We start from the raw sequence: 19,063 nt of genomic DNA, 5'->3' as shown, positions 1-19,063 counted from the left end.
AAGGGAGGCGCTCCTCGAATCTCCCTCACATGGGGAAATAGACAGTGGAAGAGGAAATAGAGAGGGAACTGGATACAAGGGGGTGTGGGGAAGGAAATGAGGGGGAGAAGCAGATGTGGGGAGAGTGGGAGGGGAGGTTTGAGGGTCTGGAGAGAAAAGGGAAACCGAAGACAGGGGCATCACTGAGACAAGATGGAGTCCCTCGACAGGGTAGGCTACAGGGAGCTTCCGGCAGCGGGGGACATGAGACTGAGGAGGCCACCTTCTAGCCAGGCAGGACCTGTGGTGGTGGGAAGGGAGCATCAATCAACCTACAACCAAAATTTACCCTGCCTACAGGATGTTCAGAGATAAAGAGAGGCTGAGGGGCTGACCAACCAATGCCTGGCCCAACCTGAGACCCTCCTCATGGGAGAGCGCCAAGCCCTGACACCATTAACAATAGTCTGCTATGTTTACAGACCGGAGCCTAACTTAGCCATTCTCTGAGAGCACTCTCCTCGCCAGCAGCTAAACAAAATCAGATACTGAGACACAGCCAAGCATTACAGGAGTCCTGTGGAAGAGTAAAAGGGAAGGATAGAAGGACCCAGAGGGGACAAGAACTCCACAAGAAGACCAGCAGAGTCAACTAACCTAGACCCATGGGGGCTTACAGAGATGGAAGCACCAACCAAAGAGCAGGCATGGGCTGGACCTAGGCCCCCTACACATATGTAACTGATGGGCAGTTTGATCTTCATGTGGGTTCCCTAGTAAATTGAGCAAATGCTGTCTATAACATGGACACTGTTGCTGCTTTCAATCAGTTAGCCCTAACTGGGCTCCCTTGTTTGGCCTCAGTGGACGAGGAGGCGCTCAGTCCTAATGCAACTTGATGTTCTGGGGTGGGGTGGTGGGAGAGCTCCCCTTTTCTGAGGACAAGGGGAGGGGGGATGGGGGAAGAGAGTGGGAGAGAGGGACTGGGAGGAGAAAAGGGAGGGGACCACGATCGGGCTGTAAAGTGAATATATAAATTAAAAATAAATTTCAAAAACGATGTAGAAATATGGTATACAATGCTATGCCTGTAGTTAACAAAAAAGCAAAAGTATCTGAGCCACGTAGTTACATTTTGTTGCTGTGATAAAATACAAGCCAATTAAAAAGAAAAAGAAACTTACGGAGCAGTTTATTTTGGCGTATGGTTCCAGAGGGCTAGAATCCATCATGGCATTAAGCTGAAATGTCACATTTTAATCCAAACACAAGAAGCAGAGGAAAGAATAGTAAACATTGCCGACTATGATGAATGCCAAAAGCCATCCCCAGTGATGTACCTCCTCCTGGGGAGCAAATACCTGAGCCTTTAGGGAGGCATCCCTCATTCAAACCACCATGGATGCTGGCCTGGCTGCAAGGTCTCTGAATTCCACTGCGCTCACTTCAGATCTTCCATTACAAATCACATTTGGCATTGCCATTAAAGGCCCTGCACACCCCTCCCCAATCACATTCCAGCACCCGCCCAGAGTGAGAGCCCTCCTGAGGAAGTCTGGGTTGTGGGTGTTGGGTTGTGGGTGTTCGTTTGTCTTTGTGTGCTGAGGAACAGAGCACATCTTTTTGCCTCATCATCAAATAACTCACGCTCTCGAGTTTCAAGCATCTTGTTCTAAGACAGTTGCCTGAAATCATGCCGGCTGAGGCTGAACAAAGCCTGAGGCTTAGTCTTTCCCTTCAGTTCATTTTCCACATTGTGTGGACTTCACTTCCGCCTCTTGACCATTTCCTGGATGTGCACATTTACACTGTTTTCTACCCCTCCTCTCTGGCTAGGAACATTCCAGAGCCCAGTATCTGGGACATCTGCATGCATTTTTCTGAAGGAGAGAATGCATGTCTGTATCCTGACACCACCACAGACACAGATGTCATCCCCATAGATGGGAATCCAACCCTCATCCCCATTGAACCTATGGAGCAACCAGTGCTGACTTTCCCCAGTCTACTTGTTCTGTTCAGCATCTTCCCAGTTTTTGGTGAGGATGAGCACATTGTTAGGTCTCTTGAGCCCAGGTGATGGATTTAAAATGTGACTTTTAATACCTGTTATCTTATTTTTAAATTTTAATTAAAATGTAATCATCATTTCCCCACTTCCTGCTCCATCTCCATCTCAGATTCATGGTCTTTTTATTATGATGTGTAATGCTGTGTGTGTGTGTGTGTGTGTGTGTGTGTGTGTGTGTGTGTGTGTGCGCGCGCGTGCGTGCATCTAAGTGTGCATGCGAGTTTACATGTGTATAACATTGAGCTTGTTTAGGGTTGTGTGTAAGGATACGTTTTCAGGGCTCATCTCTTAGTATTGGATAACCAAAGAGGGGCTTATCCCTGGGAAGAGAAATTCTTCCTCTTTCAGTGGTTGTTAATTGCCTGTTGCCCTTCACTTAGAGGTGGGGCCATGGAAGATTTCTCCCATCTACACTGGCATGTCAACTGGTATTGTCCTTGGTCAGATCTTGTTCTGATCTCTTAGGTATAAATTGCCTTTCATATATAGAAGAAACAATCTCATAAAAGGCTTCCTAGTACTGTGGTTCTTACTATCTGGCCATTTCATTGTCTAAGGTGTTCCCTGAGCCTTAGGTGTTAGAGGTTCTGATGTAGATGTATCAGTTAGGGCTGGGTACCCATGGTACACTGTGTGGCTTTCTGTAATAGTCTCTGTCTGCTTCTTTGGTGAGGGGTGGGAACTACTTATCTGTGGGTACAAGGATGTGTATTTAGAACGCAGTAGGAATTATACTGGCTTAGAAAAGTAGCAGTAGGAGAATCTCCTCAAAAATCCATGACCTCATGAACTGGCTAAGAGTAGTTGATTAGGTTCTCAACACCAAGGATGATTTCCGTCCTGTTGGGGCAGGCCTTCTATGCAATTGGACAGCTGTTGGTTACCACCAAGATGTGAGTGCCACTGTTGCTCCTTTAGGAGCATCTTGTTGTGCAGGTCATTGCTGTGGTTCATAAGCACCACAGCTGGGTTGGGACCACTGATGACTTTCCTCCTTTGGCAGCCAGTTCAGCATCGTCTGGTACTATACCAGAGCTGTTCCTCAAGAAGAGAAGGCTTTCAGATTCTTTGGTTCTTATGTCCAAAACGCATGGTGTCTTCAGAAATAGGGACTTACTTTCAGGATTTTTGGAGGCAACCAAGAGAAACAGCAATTGCCTGTACTGCTTTGAGAGTCTCTTGGAGACTCAACTCAAAAGGTTTTTCATATTCGAGCGCTAGTCTATGGCTCTTAAGGAAGCATTATTACCCCCACCTGCTATACATCCTTGGTGTTACTTTTATGCAGATGGGTGTTTTACCCGTATGTATGTCTGTGCAACACGTGTGCATCTGAGCCCCTGGAACTGGAGTTTACCGAGCGTTGTAAAACAATATGTGGGTGCTGGGAACTGAACCTGAGTCCACTGGAAGAACAGCCAGTACTTTTCCTGGTTGAGCCACATTTCTAGGCCCATTTCCTATTCTTTTGTGCTGGGAACTGAACTCAGGTCATCTGCAAGAACACCAAATTTCCTTACCCCATGAGCTGGGCCATCTCTAGACTCTGAAGAGTTCTGTTACATAGTTTTCATGCTAAGCCTTGATTGCTTATGTTTTCAAATATCTTCTAGATTTTGTGTTTGCTCTCTAATGTTGCCTTTTATATTACTTTTCATTTTTAATATGACATAACTGATTTTTCCTTTTGAGAAATCCTTGACAATTAATTGCTATCTTCTCCTACATCGACTTCCGCCCCACGCCACCCCACGACCCGCCTGCTTTGCTTTTTTTTTTTTTCATTTAGGTTTTAATCCATCTGGAGTTGTTTGGCTGTGACATAACATGGAGATTTGATTCTGTCCTTCCCAACCCCCTTCAGTGCTTATTGAACTGTTGGAACTGAGTGGTTTATAAGCCCAGCCTCAGCACAGACCAATTTTCCTCATGTATCTAGGGTCTCTCTTCTGTTCCTTTGAACTATTTGTTTATGGCTTTAACTCTCTCTATGAAATATCTAAATACTTGGGGAGCAAATCCCCCACCTGTACCAAACCTGACTGTGCTTTGTCACATTCTTCTTCCACAAGAGCTCCTGAAGATCATCTTGTTACATTTGCAAATTTAAGCTGCTGGCTAGTACACAGTTCTCAAGCCTCTATGGACCACAACGAGATTACCATATACTTTGCATATATCCAGACTAAACCGTCCCCTTGGTCCTGATGTTGGAGTGTAGTTCCCTCCCATGAGCTGTGTCAACAGTCTTAGCATCTGTTTTTCTTCCTCCTTGGGAATTCCTGCACCTCCTACTTCCCTTTTATATCTCACAATGCTAATAGGAAAGAGAGAGAGAATAAACAGAATTTCCTCTGCTTTAAAGATGATTAATTTTTTTAAGGAGAGAGGGAGGTATTAAGATGCAATTAGATCAGAGTTTTGACATGTGACTGCAAAGTAGGATGGCACAGACAGCCTTGGTGTACCATAAATTAATATTTTTGGACCAAAACTTGAACTTAACTGAACATAGGACCAGATGAATTTTTAAAGTTTTGCATTATGGTTATTATTTTTATAAGCCATCAAATCCAGGGCACTATTCCCCACACAAAGATGCTTGTCTACTTTGTCCCAATTTATATTCAGAAACAAATATATTCAAATCTAGGCAATAACATTTGTGCTCAGTTAGTAGCACATGGTAACGCACGGTACTCACATTGCTTAAGCTGGTAATAAGTGATGACGGCTCTATTGTGGGCTTTCACATTCGCATACAAATTTGAATTTTATGCAAAAGTTCTGGTTTTACTCTTATTTTCACATTAGTGGGAGCTGATGTCAGTTGGCTACAGGTAAGCAAATACTTTTGTTTTCTGCCTCCCAGCCTGTACAAAATGTAGCATTTTCGTTACTTAAGGCTTCCCTTTTATATTTCAATAAGAAAACCTATTGCCTTCTCTTAAACAAAATGCCCAGGGCGTAAATGCAGAAGAAATTTGATAGGTACACTAACTTAAATCAAATCCTCCCATAAGAAATGGAGACAGCTATGCAAATAGTCATCTGTCAAATGTCTATGTGCAGCTCAATGGCGCTCCCCACTGAAAACGAGCATTCCCACAGTGGTTTGCAGGGGAAATTCAAGTCTCATTTTTTTCCCCTTCAGCTTGTTTCTTGCTCCATTCCACCCACGCTTTATGAATGGTTCTCTTCATGTCATCCTCTCCAGCTTCAGACATCCGTTCCTTAGCCCCTCACTGGGGTCTGTTTCAGGACCCCTGGGAGGCTTTTCTTTCTGAGTGTATTCTGCTTTTTTTTCCTTTTTTTTTTCTTTTTCTTTTTCTTTTTCTTTTTGAACTGCCTTCCACAGAGATAGGTTTTGAATGATTGTTCACAATCAATGGAGTGACTCTGGTCATTGAGATTCTTTACCAAAAGATCAGCTGCCCTCTGCAAAAGGCACTCTCATTCTCGGTGGGATCCTGATGAACTGCAGTTAACTTGCCTACTGGATGCATCCATAATGGCTGTCTTTACCATGCACCCTACTGTAGCGGGAGCACCCATGGCAGCTAGCTCTCATTGTCAAGAGATTCTGGGTTTTTCTGTGGTGGCAACTTGTTCTTCATTTCTGTCTCAATGTTGGCATTTTCACCTGTAAGGGAAATGCTCTGGTCCTGGTGACTTTTCCAGCAACATTGTTACCTCTTCTAGGTGTTTCAACAACTCCTCCGAAGCAGAAGCCATGGGCCGTGGCAGCCTGAGGCTGAGCTACACATGCACCGGAGCCAACAGGAAACACAGTGCTTGGGATGCCACAGTCTTCTTACCCCTTAGCCCTGGCTGGCCTGGAACATACTCTGTAGACCAGGCTGGCCTCAAACTCACAGAGCCCTCCTGTTTCTGCCTCCCGAGTGCTGGGATTCAAGGGGCATTCCACCATACCTGGCTTCCTTTAATTTTTAGAAACTAAAAAGAAAAAGAAAAAGATTTGGAGTGTTTTTACATAAAGAACTAGTAAATGAATAGGTGTTTAGACTTATTTAACCTTAGCACAATAATATATAGATATAACATTTGGGGAAAGATTCTGGCACTGTACTATTTACAGCCTGGCTCTAGGGGTGTTTGTGGTTGTTTTCTGTTGCAGTGAATGGAGCTTTCTTTGCGATCCCAGTGTCTGGTGAGGATCAACTACCAATGGCTGTAGACTTTAAATGGTTATTATGGGAAAGTACCAGAGCAGAACAGACTCTCAACTGTCACAGCCAAGCTTGCAGCCCTTACACAAGGCACTTTGTCACACCCCCTCCTGTGACGCAGGGCTGGACTTCTGCCATGAGGGGTGGGGTGGGAGGGAGGGGCTCTGCACTTGAGGGGAGATGCCTCTGCACTGCCCTGACTGCCTTTGTAAAGCAGTTCCTCAGAAGATGAGTCAGAGAGAGGCTTCTCTTCTGGAACATTCTGTATGGGAACTGTTCCTTGGCTGGTTGGTAGACTTCCTGGTGAAACCATCTACTCCTGGCATTTGTACCACATTGAGCAGAGATGCATTTAAGCCCTCTTTGCCATCTCTTCAGTGCTTTACAGTCTGCTTAGATGCACTCTTTAAGGTTTGTCAAGTTCCATTTTCAGAGGGAACTGTCTGTTTTAAAGAGTTTCCTTGTTGTTTGTTGTTGTGTTATTTCTCTGCCTCCCTTTCTCTCTCCTTCCCTTTTCCCCTTCCCCTACTTTTAGCTTTTTTTTTTTCTTTTGAGACAGGATCTCGTTTGTAGCCAAAGCTAGCCTAAACTCAGTGTCCCTCCTCAGCCTCTCACACATTAGCACTGCAGTGATGAGCCATCACACCCACAGTAGTATTTTCCTACTGTGTACTATGTTGGATTTCTGAGACAGGGTCTCATGTAGCCCAGACAAGCTCCAACTCTCTCTCTCTAGTCTCTCTATAGGACAACTGTGAACCCGAATGCTAGGCTCACAGGCCTGTACTGCAGCCCTCCTGTAGATTTATATAGTTGTGATATGTTTAATCCTCAGTGTAGCCTGCCTGTGACTTCTTGGCTGTCCCCAACTCCTGCCCTGAGCTTGCACTTTAGTCTTTTTTTCTTAAGTCGTGTATATGGGTATTTTGCCTACATGTATGTGTGTGCACCACATTGTCAGAGCCCTGGGCGGCCTGAAGGTTGAAGTTACAGATGGTTGTGAGCTGCCATGAGGGTGATGGGAATTGAGCCTGGCTTCTCCGAAAGAACAGGCAGTGCTCTTCACCACTGAGCCATCTCTCCAACCCCTGAGTTAGTCTATTTTTTAATGCTTCATGAAGCCTAGTGACTTGTCAGTCCCTTATGTGTTATATAATAGTGTGTATCTTTACTCAAATCAAAGAACTCTTGTGTTTGCTGCTTTATTCACCAAGCTTGGACATTTCTTCACCAATTCAAGAATTTATTCTCCTCTAAATACTGATGTGTAGTTGGTTTAATGGAAAACCTGACACAAACCTAGACATATCTGTGAAGAGGAAGCTCAGCTGAGAAAACACCTCGGTCAGTTGCCTATAGGCATGTCGGCCTGGTGTTTTCTTGATTACTGATTGATGTAGGAGGGTCCAGCTCACTGCAGACAGGGACACTTCTGGGCACGTGGCCCTGGGCTTAATAAGAACACAGGCTGAGCAAGCTACAAGGAACAAGCCAGTAAGCAACACTCCTCCATGGGCTCGCTTCAGTTCTGGCTCCAGGTTCCTGCCTTAGCGTCCCTTAAGGGACTATGACCGAGTATATGCAAGCCAAACTCTTTCCTCCTAAACTGCTTTTTGGTGCTTTATCAGATTGGCATAAACTCTAATTAAGACACTGGTCCAGCTGCACCCTAGCTCTAATGTTTCGGATACTGCATTCTAGTACATACTTTGGTAGGTCTATTTGTTTTTTGATAGCCTTGGTTTTTGTTTCCAGCCCCTACCGGAGAACCCATGGATGCGCCAATCTCCTCTATAAAATGTTCTTACTGCTGCAGATCATGCGTGTGGCTTCTACTGTGCCTAGGTTCTCTGTTACACACATAATGAAGTTGAGTACATGGGTGGCTGTTAAACTGCGCTGCTTAGGGAACGCTACAGGAGAAAGGTCTGCACATAACCAAGAAACCAGCTTCTCCAAATGTTCCCTACCCACAACAGTTGTTAACTCCATGGGTGTAGAACGCACGAATATTGTCACTGTCTTTCCCTCCACCTCACTGAGAGTCTTCTAAATTTCATCACAATCAGAAAGTCATTAAATCTTGCAACTACCAGCTATGAGAAAATACAGATTTTGTGGACAGCATTTATGGCTGTCATATTCCACATGTACTTGCATTAGTTCTTTCAGGTGTGTGTGTGTGTGTGTGTGTGTGTGTGTGTGTGTGTGTGTGCCTGCACACAGAGGCCAGGTATCCTGCTCTATCAGTCTCCACCTGATTTCCTTCAGCTAATCCTAGAGCTAGGCTGCAGCCAGCCAGCCCTAGAGATCCTCCTGTCTCCACCTTCCAGGGCTCTGCAGTTAAAGATGTACGCAACAAATCTGGCTATTGACGTGAGTACTGAGGACTCGAACTCAGAGCCTCATGCTTGAGTGGAAAGCACTCTTACCCACTGAGCTGTTTCTCAGGTGCCCCAGTCAGCCTCGAGACCTGTCTGTATTTCCTCCAGGTTTCTCTCATCCATGGAGCTTTTCCACAGCAGTTGACCTCTCTGAGAACTCTGCTTTCTCAGGTCTGCAGACCACAAGCATGAGGAGATACTGAATTCCACGCACATCCATGGGATTCCTTGAAAGTGCCTTGTACCTTGTATTTCCCACTGAGCTCTCTGGAGGCACGCACCTTCCCTGGCCATGGGTGCCAGAGAGTCTGTGGAAATGTCCTGGTCATTCCCAAATTTCCTGTTTCTCACACAGGGGTGCAGACGGCAGGGTTTTCTGTTAGGAGTTTGAATGTTCTAACCTTGCTAAGGAAAGGGAAGTGAGATCTAGCGTGAGCGACAAGGGGAGGCAGCTCCTCAGCAGATGCACATTCCATAACAGGGAGGGAGGAGTGAGTGGTACAGGACCACTGGAGCATGTTTAAGACATTTCCTAGGGCTAGGATGTGGCTCTGTGGTAAATACTTGCCTACCAGGCTGGTGGTCCTCTATTCCACTCAATGTCTCTCTGAAAAGTACAAACAAGGGGCTGGATAGATAAATCTGTAAAATGCTTGCCATATAACCATGGGGCTCTGACCTCCATCCCCAGAACCCATGGGGCATAGCTGTGTAAGTTTGTCATCCCTGCCCTGGAGTGACAGAGACAGGTGGGTCCTTGTGGCTCACAGGCCAGCCAGTCTGGTTCAATTGGTGAGCTCCAGGTCTCAGTGAGTCTCAAAACAACAAAACAGATGGCTCCTGAGGGATGATATTGGGCACAGGTACACACACATCCTCACATAACAAACATCAGTGAATAACACATCTGGGAAAACTCCTGCTCTCAACAATAGGGGAAAATGTAACATTTCAAACTAAGTTAAAGTTCAGTTTAAGCACACATAGAGGAAACAGCATTGGCCCAATCAATGTTGAGAGCAACGTTGGTCTGAGAGTTCAGATCCACAGTGAAGGTGAAGTGATGGTGTTTACGGCTTCTCAGTGGGGCAGAGCTATTGATATAAACTCATGTTTTAAGCCATTACCAAAATTCTGTGATGTGCACCAGGAGGGAACACTAAGCCCTCATCCACAAGGGACACTGGCATTACCAACCTATTTGCTCACCTCTGTTCCATAGGTACATGGACCAAAGTCTGCAGGTGGTGGGGACCATATGACTGGCCTGAACCCCTGGACTGCAAAGCTGACCGACTGAGCCGTGAGCCCCTGAAATGCTGGTATGTGCATTTCCAAATTAGAGCTTCTTCAGGCTCATTGTTAGCCAACCACAAAACACAGGGGGTAACTAACAGCCCCCAATTTCAGAAGCTCTCCAGGACATGGGCTGCTTCTCACTAACACCCCCAGTGCTCACCAGGACACGGGCTGCTTCTCACAAACACCCCCAGTGCTCACCAGGACACGGGCTGCTTCCCACTCTTTAATATAGCCGGTAAGGCTGTTGAACAGCTCACGCCAAGATGATCTTGGTGATGTGCCAAGATTTACATCAACTGAGGCTCACTGTAGCATTACTATGACGGTATAATTTTTACAACACCCTAAATGTCAAAAACTAGGAGCTATTGAAGCAAATTATGGCCCATGATAGAATACTATAATAAATACTTTACAACAAAGAGGAGTGATATATTGGAGATCTTTAGTAGCATTTGGGGAATGTTTCCCAATAAAACATTGAGGGAGAAAGGCACATGGTGTAATCACATTTTTTTTGTTGTTGTTTTTGTTTAGAACAACTGACATGCCCACGGGAGGAAGTAGTAGTGAAAAGGCACGAGATGAGTGATGAAAAGACTGTGGAAGAGGGACAAGGGTGGCAGTAGAGAGCTGAGAGATGCTACCTCATGCAGTACATAAGAGGGAAGGCTGGTTTGCAAAGCCTTGGAAGCAGCGGTGGGGAGAAGCAAGGACTGACTTTGGGCAGACTCTGTTGAGCAAGAGGCCTGATGGTGAAATCACTGTGCAGGCATGGTGCCAGCTCAACCCTTCTCCCTTTGTTTTCACCAACAATGTCGTCTCAGGTTACAGCCTTGCTAGTCATGATTTAAGATGGATAAACAGAGGAGTGGCACTAACCACTCGGATGGATGTCCAAACACCGTCTCTCGCTGGCTCAACTTAAGAGTGGATCTTAGGTGTGGGTTATGAGACATGCCATAAAACTGCTCAGAGAACTCGGACTTGACATCCCCAGGAGTTTGAAAACCCTGCCAGACCTTGGTTGTCCAGGAACATGGTGTGCTGAGGGAGGGTGTTGGCTTACAGACAAACAGGACATTTTATAAATGATCAGGGCCCATTCCAGGAAAAGGACTGGGGAGAGGAGGTGGGGTGGAGCACAACGTTTTCAGAAGTGGCCATCAGGTTGACCAAAGCACTCTCCATGTCTGTCACAGTGACAACGTCCAGAGACTCCACTGTTTCCTGTCTCCTCAGCTCCTACAGCCATGAGGCTCTTCCCTCACCTTCATGGGGTTTCCAGAGTCACTGCAGTGAGCATCCTCTGAACTCTCTGGACTGGAGCACTCCCACAGAGATGTTTAGGAGCCTGCTTTGGAGCCTACAGAAGCCACCAAGGCCTCTCACAGCCTCTCCAGCTAGATTACTAATGCTCTCAGATTCCACTGACTAGACAGAGTGGTATAAGGGCAAAGGTCAGCCATTAAGAGCACTGGCTGCTCTCGGCAGAGGACCTGAGTTCAGTTCTTAGGAGCCTAAGAGCCACAATGGATGTCTCAGAATGTCTGTACCTCCAACTCCACAGTATCTGATTTCCTCTTCTGGCCTCTGCAGGCACTACACTCATGTGCACAAACACCCATGCACAGATATATACATATATCATGTACATAATTAAAAATAAAATAACTCTTAAAAAGGAAAGTAAGGGAATCTTGATCACATTTAGGAGAAGGACATCTGAAAGAGAAAAGAAGAAAGGCAGCGGAAGAGGAAGCAGTAGTTGAGGTCAGGTTAGGCTTCACATAAATCAACAATTTCCCATTTTTTGCACATATGATACACTTCTATTCAGCACATACTGGATGCATTGTGTTGTGGGAATACCATGCATAGTACTACCATCCAATGAAGATAGATTCAAACTACAGTGATAATAAGGCCATGGGGACCTGGGCAGGACAGTGACTCTGAGCTGAGCTCTCAGTGATGAGAAATTCTGTCATTCAACTAGGGATATAGCTTGGATACAATCTATGAATGGTTCTCGGGGAAAGCAGAGGTGATAACAAAACACCCCTCGATGGGCTGTCACATGCTATGTGCTGAAGGAAGGTGCTAACTCCACAGACCCTCATCACAGGAGATCCAGATTCTCCGACTACAGAGATATTGGAGGGAGTTTTCTGTCTCCACTTATCAGACTATCTTTCATCAAGCAGTAGGCTTCTTGGTCCAGTCACATGATCAATTCCATCCTTGCAAAAACAGATGCCAAGACAGTTTGAAATACAAAAGAACCCAAGAGACACTCAGGATGAGATGATAGTGGACCAGGCATGCAGAGCAGGAAGACTTCCCACCAGGATCCAGCCAGAGATGGAGAGAGCAAAGATTGTGTATGAGTACCTCATCAGGTGCAGCAAGGAAAACGTCCTCACAGCCCAGGAGAAAGCCTAGCACAGAGACACATCTGGGCAGGGATGTCTGGAGAGGCACCACTGGAGTCTAACTGAAAAGGATGCAGCCTCAGCCTAAATGTTGCAGAGGATGCTGGCAGCCAACTGCACTCTTTATGGCTGACCATCCTGCCCCAGTGAAGAGCCAAGCACTGGGACTCTGTGGCTACCTGATGGGGCCCACTCTGCTTATTTGCCTTCAAAGTGAAAACTGATGTTGCTTGCAAAATTTAGGGAAGAAGTTGATTTAGAATAATCATTGTAAGAAGAATTTCATCTGTGGTTCCTGTGGAGACAAGAGCTCTAGGTGTGTTTGGCAGCTTGGCAGGCATCAAGGATGAGGGAGACTTAGCCGCTGTCCCAGACTGGAGTTGTGCTGGTGCTTGGAAAACAGCACTCCGCCCACTGGAGCCACGGGCCTGGCCATGGTGCAGCATCAAAAAGGCAGGCATGCACACACAGATGCAGGCTTCCTCCCTGAAGTGCAGCTTGTTTTGTGTGCCAGTGTCATGTGACTCTCTCTGCGAATCTCATGGGACACGTGATCAAGGAACCCTCTGTTCTTTGTTTCCGAGCCAGGAGTCTCACCTTCTGCCAAGAAAGCATCTTTTACCCCATTTGCAAGTGACAGGATTAGCCTGCACCCAGAAACCCACCAGAAGTTTCTCTAGTTTGCAAGAAAGACTCTTGCCCCCAAATGAAGCCAGAATTCCTGAAAGGGTGGACATTGTATGAAATCAGTCTTCCCTAATTATGGGTTGCCAAGTTCACACCACTGCAGATAAAAAAAAATGCAACTAGGTCTATGATAGTTATACCTATACTGAACAAGTACAGAATCTTCCAGTATTATCCCTAGGTAATACAAGTAATAACAACTATTTGCAAAGAATTTATAGTTACTAGGCATGTTAAGCCATAATTAAGAAATGATTTATGCCTATGAGATGACATAAGTTCTATGCAAGTACTATGCATTTTTAAAAAGATTACATTGTAGCACACACACACACACACACACACACACACACGCCATGGCACACATGTGGAGGTCAGTTCTGTCCTATTATCATGTGGATCTCGGGAGTTGAACTCAGGTGGTCAGGCTTGGCAGCAAGCACCTTCGCTTGCTGGGCACTTGCACCAGCCCGGGCCATTGCATAATACAAAGCATTAGCATCACACAGGTTGTTATCTGTGGAGAATCTTGGAGCCATCAGAGCACAGAGACAGAGACGGTTGGTCTAATAACTGGAGCATAAAGAGATGAGAAGATCTGTCCTGATGGAGGCTGAGCTCCAAGAAAGGGAGGCCAGCAGGCAGGGCCTCTTCTGACTTTGGGTTATTATCAGGCCCCATTTCCTGAGCCGTACTGAGGGAAATGGTGAGGTCGGGGGACAGAGGAACCACCTCAATGACCTGTCTATAAATCACTAATGGTAACAGTGAAAGGCCGTCTTCGGATCTCGTTTCTGGAGTTATTTATAGGTTTTATATGGCAGCTTAATGGGATAGATCACATTTTAATGCAGCAAAGCCCTTGATCATAGGAGAGTCTGTCACCAAGGCCAGTGTGTCTCCCTAAAGGAATGGTGTCACCATGAACCAGATGAGCACAGGTGGCACCTGATAAGTATTTTAACAGATCTGTTTCCTGGACACCAGAGAAGCGAGATGCACAGCCTCCACCAGCACACTTCCCGACCCTGACCTTGACCCACCACTCAGACCCAGCATTCCTGGCCCCATATTTCCTTCTTCTCAGTCCCATCGTGTCCCGTCACTCTCCTCTGCTGATGCAGGAGGTGGCAGTCCCGACTTTCCACCCACAAGCACCACGCATCATACCCACGTGGGACGGCAGGGCTCATCTCGCACGTGGCTTTTAAAGAGTGGTGAGCTCATCCCTGACTTCAAGCTGTGCTGCAGAACTCTCGTAATAAAGGCCACACGACACTGGCATAAAAAACAGACGAGTGGATCAATGGAATCAATGGAACTGAAGACCCAGATGAAAATCCACACACCTATGGACACCTGGTTTTTTATAAAGAAACCAGAAATACATGCTGGAAAAAGGACAGCATGTTCAACAAATGATGCCGCCCTCCTACTAGATGTTAGCACGCAGAAGAATGCAAATAGATCCATCATTGTTACCCTGTATAAATGCAAGTCCACGTGGATCAAAGACCTCAACATAAAACCAGATAAGACCTTACAGAAAATAATCTTACATAAAAGAAAGTAGAAAATAGCCTGAAACATACTGGCACAGGAGACAACTTCCTGAACCAGCAACTAAGAATGCCATTTAATAAATGGGACCTCATAAAAATGAAAAACTCCTGTAAGACAAAGGACATAATCAATAGGACGAAATGGCAGCCTACAAAATGAAAAAAGATTTACACCAACCCTATATCCGACAGAGGGCTAGTATCCAAAATATACATAAAAGAACTCAAGAAATTAGACATCAAAAAACAAAAAAACAAATAATCCAATTAAAAATGGGATACAGATCTAAACAGAGAATTCTCAACAGAGGAATCTTAAATGGCGAAGAAACACTTAGAGAAATGCAAATCAAAACGACTCTGAGATTCCATCTTACACCTGTCAGAATGGCATTTTAAAAAACAAAAAAACAAAGACAGCTCATGTTGTTAAGGATTTGGAGCAAGAGGAACACTGATCTATTGCTGGTGAGAGTGTAAATTTATACAACCACTTTGGACATCAATATGGCAGCTTCTCAAAAAAAATTGGTAATCTATCTACTTCAAGACCCAGCTATACCACTCCTGGGCATATACCCAAAAGATGCTCCACCATACAACAAGGACACTTGTTCAACTAGTTCATAGCAGCTTTATTCATAATAGCCAGAAACTGGGAACAACCTAGATGTCCCTCCACCAAAAAATGGACAAAGAAAATGTGGTACATTTACACAATGGAGTATTAATCGGCTGCTTAAAAATAACATGAAATTTGCAGACAAATGGATGTAACTAGAAAAAGATCAACCTGACTGAGGTAACCCAGAAAGACAAACATGTATATACTCACTTTTAAGTGGATATTAGCTGTAAAGAGCAATCATGCTACAATCCACAGACCCAAAGGAGCTAAGTACCAAGCAGGGCTCAAGGGGGAATGTATAGATCTCTCTAGGAAAAGGAAATAATAGATTTCAGGGGTAGACTGGAGGTGGGTGGGGATGAGAAGAGGAAGGGATGGGGGGAGAGAGTACTAGGAGAAACACATGGATCTCGGGGGCATTTTAAGGTTGAGGTAAAAACCTAGGGCAATGGAAACTCCCAGAAATCTATGAGGACGACTTTAGTGAAAATTCCTAGTAATGGATACAGAGCCTGAACTGGCTTCTGTAACCAGGCAAGGCTTCCAGTGGAGGTACTGGGTCACCAACCGAGCCACAAAATCTTCAATCTACAATCTGCCCTGCCTGCAGGATGTGCTGGGGTAATTTGTGGGAATGGCCAACCAATGACTGGTCCAAGTTGAGACCCATCCAATGAGGGAACCCATGCCTGACACTACCTGGTGGGCCAGGATCCAGAGACTTAGAATGGAGCCAAACACAAACAGCAAAATAAACAAATTAATAAAAATAATAATAAAATAATTTTAAAAGTCAATTAAATGACGCCTAAGACATTCTGCTATACGTTTAGACCAGAGCCTAGCATAATCGTCATCAAAGAGGCTTCATCCAGCAACTGATGGTGCAGAGACCCACAGCCAAACATTAGGTGGAACTCAGGGAATCCTGCAGAAGAGAAGGAGGGAGGTTGGCAGGAGCCAGAGGGGTCAAGAACACTACAAGAAAAAGGAGCACAGCTGGGCGGTGATGGCACACGCCTTTAATCCCAGCACTCAGGAGGCAGAGGCAGTGGATCCCTGTGAGTCTGAGGCCAGCTTGGTCTCCAATGCGATCCAGGACAGCCAAGGCTACACAGAGAAACCCTGTCTCAAAGAAACAAACAGAAAGAAAGAAAGAGAGAAAGAAAGAAAGAAAGAAAAGAAAGAAAAAGGAGCACAGAACCAACTAAACAGGGATATTAGGGCTCAGAGGTACGGAACTGACAACCAGGGAGACTGTATGGGTCTGACCTAGGTACTCTGCATATATGCTATGGTTGTGTAGCTTGGTCTTCTTGTGGGACTCCTAACAGTAGGTGTCCCTACTGACTCTTTTGCCAGCTTTTGGGACCCTTTTCCTCCTCCTCCCAAGTCTTATTGTAACATATACCATGTATAATCTGCTCTTTTCTGAAGGGAAACCGAGGAGGAGTGGATCTGGGGAAGAAGGAAGGTGGGGAGAGAAAACTGCTGTTGGAATGTAACATGAGAGAAGGAGGAGGAGAAAGGAAGGAAGGAGAGAAGGAAAGATGAAAGAAGAAGAGGAGAGAAAGACACACACACACACAGAGAGAGAGAGAGAGAGAGAGAGAGAGAGAGAGAGAGAGAGAGGGAGGGTGGTACACTAATTGCTTGCCTTACAATCATGAAGATGCAAGTCCAATCCTCTGAAAAGTCCTGGCACTGTGTGCACACTTGCAATGCCAGGGATGGTGAGGGTAGAGGCAGAGAGGGCTAGAGAGGGGCAGAGAGGCAGAGGCAGGCACATCTCCAGGGCTCACTGCTTAGTCAGCCTAGCCTGCTTATAGTTTTTCAGGCCAGAGAGATCCTCTGTCAAAAAACTAAGTAAACAAAACAGAAAGAAATCTTAATGTGGTCAATGCCTGAGGACCACCAGAGGGTCCTCTGGCCTCTGTCTGCATGCACACACACAGATATATGTGCACCCCCTACATAGGAACATGCATATATGTACATATGCATCCCTTACACATGAACATGTACACATCTGTGTACACACACAATGTGAGCCAATGTCAAAGTCCCTAGTCAGAAGACACCAAGCCCATCTCCTTGCTCTCTATACATCAGCCGCTCCCTGCAGCTTGGCTTGGCAGGGCTGCTCCTCAGCCATCCTGCAGTCTGGGCCACATTTCCTTGAGTGGTCTGTTCCTTGGTGTGGCGCCACAGCAAGGCTCCCTTAGGGTCTACACACACACACACACACACACACACACACACACAATCTTCCCTTCTCCTCATGTGGGGGTGGCAGGGGGGGGTCCTTCAGGAGATGCCTGGAATCTTAGCGACCAAGAGTCCAAAATTGGAAAAGAAATAGCCACAATACTGGCCGCTCTCCCAAGAATTTGGTTTTCCTGATCTTGTTTTAAATAGCACCTCTACTTCCTTTTAATTGATCTTTATCTGTAGCTGGTGGTAGATTTGCACGTTTGACTGTTACTCCATCAGCATCGTCTTGCAGATTAGTCTCCTGGCAGGGACATGAATGACACTGGCACGGCCCTCTGCTGCTCACCGTGGCGGTGCTGCTCTAGGAGGCTCCCATATGAACCTTGGATTGTCCTCCACAGAAGTCAAGGGCCTGGGTATTTCAGATCCCTAGCATGTCCCTTTCTTTTTTTATAACCACATGTACCATTCTCCCTCCCAAAGGAAGAGATATTGACAGGAATATAAGATGGCCCTGACCCTAGGAGACAGACTGTTTCTCATAAAGCACATGTGCAGCCCCATGCGGTTCAGTGTGGGCGTTCCCGGGCATTCACTGGAGAGCTGAAACCCTACATGCAGACAAGACCTGGCACATGAGTGGTCACAGAAGCTTCTACTAGTAATAGAATAGGCTAGAAACTATGTCCTTCAATAGCTGCACTGTTCAGCAAACTGGCCTGGGTGTCCCATGACATGCCAGCTAGCCACAAGGAATAACTAGTATAGCAAACGGCTTGGGTGAGCCTGGAAGGATTCACTCTGAGCAAAGGTGATGCCTAAACATTTGTATAATGTCTGTTCCTTTTCAGTATCACTCTTGAAACAGACATGAACCGCCTAAGCTCTTGTGAGGACCGAGGGCCAGGCACGAGTTTCAGGCAGCTGACTCCTTTCTCCCAAGATCAACAATGGTGCCATGAGGTGCTGGAGAGAAGAGCTGGGTCTTGGCAGCACATGCTCTCAGGCAGTGTGAGGGCCAGCAGGGCTGGAGTTCTGCTGAATATTGTGGTCGGTTACCCATGGCGCTTGTTAGTTGGCAAGATTCCAGATAGGATTTTTAATTTTTAATTTATTATAGTTTATTCAGATTACATCCTGATTGTTATCCCCGCACTTATATCTTCCTTTTCCCACCCACCCACCCTCTTCCACCCTATTCCTCTCCTCTAGACCTCTGACAGAAGGGGACCTCCTCCCCTACCATATGACCACAGCCTATAAGGTCTCATCGGATAGCCTGCTTCCCCTTCCTCTGTGTGCCGCTGGGCCTCCTCACCAAGGGGAAGTGACCAAATCAGGGGGCACCAGAGTTCCAGATAGAATTTGTATATTAAAATGTCCTAAGAACTGTCTGCCACACAGGGGCCGCACACAGAAAACCCTCCACAGGCAGCCTGTGGCCACTCGGTTGTACATAATTCCATGAGCATGTGCGTCTAGCTCAGATGTGTGTGGTCAGCTCCTGTGAAGTCTGGAAAGATATTACGAGAGAGAGAGACAGAGAGAGAGAGAGAGAGGGAGGGAGGGAGGGAGGGAGGGAGGGAGAGAGGGAGAGGGAGAGGGAGGGAG

At 45.9% G+C, this 19,063-nt stretch overlaps 2 long non-coding RNA genes across 3 annotated transcripts in view; one reads left to right on the top strand and one right to left on the bottom strand.

The window, feature by feature from the left end:
• Positions 1-19,063, bottom strand: part of LOC311605491 — a 123,868-nt gene that overhangs the window by 12,755 nt on the left and 92,050 nt on the right. The gene's annotated exons all lie outside the window — the stretch shown is intronic.
• Positions 6,519-10,502, top strand: LOC311605493. Its single transcript, XR_014781986.1, has 3 exons — positions 6,519-6,651; positions 9,847-9,946; positions 10,464-10,502. It is a non-coding gene; the product is annotated as an uncharacterized lncRNA (long non-coding RNA).

This window comes from Acomys minous, assembly GCF_964271855.1.
Source record: "Acomys minous genome assembly, chromosome: 9".
Lineage (NCBI taxonomy): Eukaryota > Metazoa > Chordata > Mammalia > Rodentia > Muridae > Acomys > Acomys minous.
This window is presented reverse-complemented; position numbering and strand designations above follow the sequence as displayed.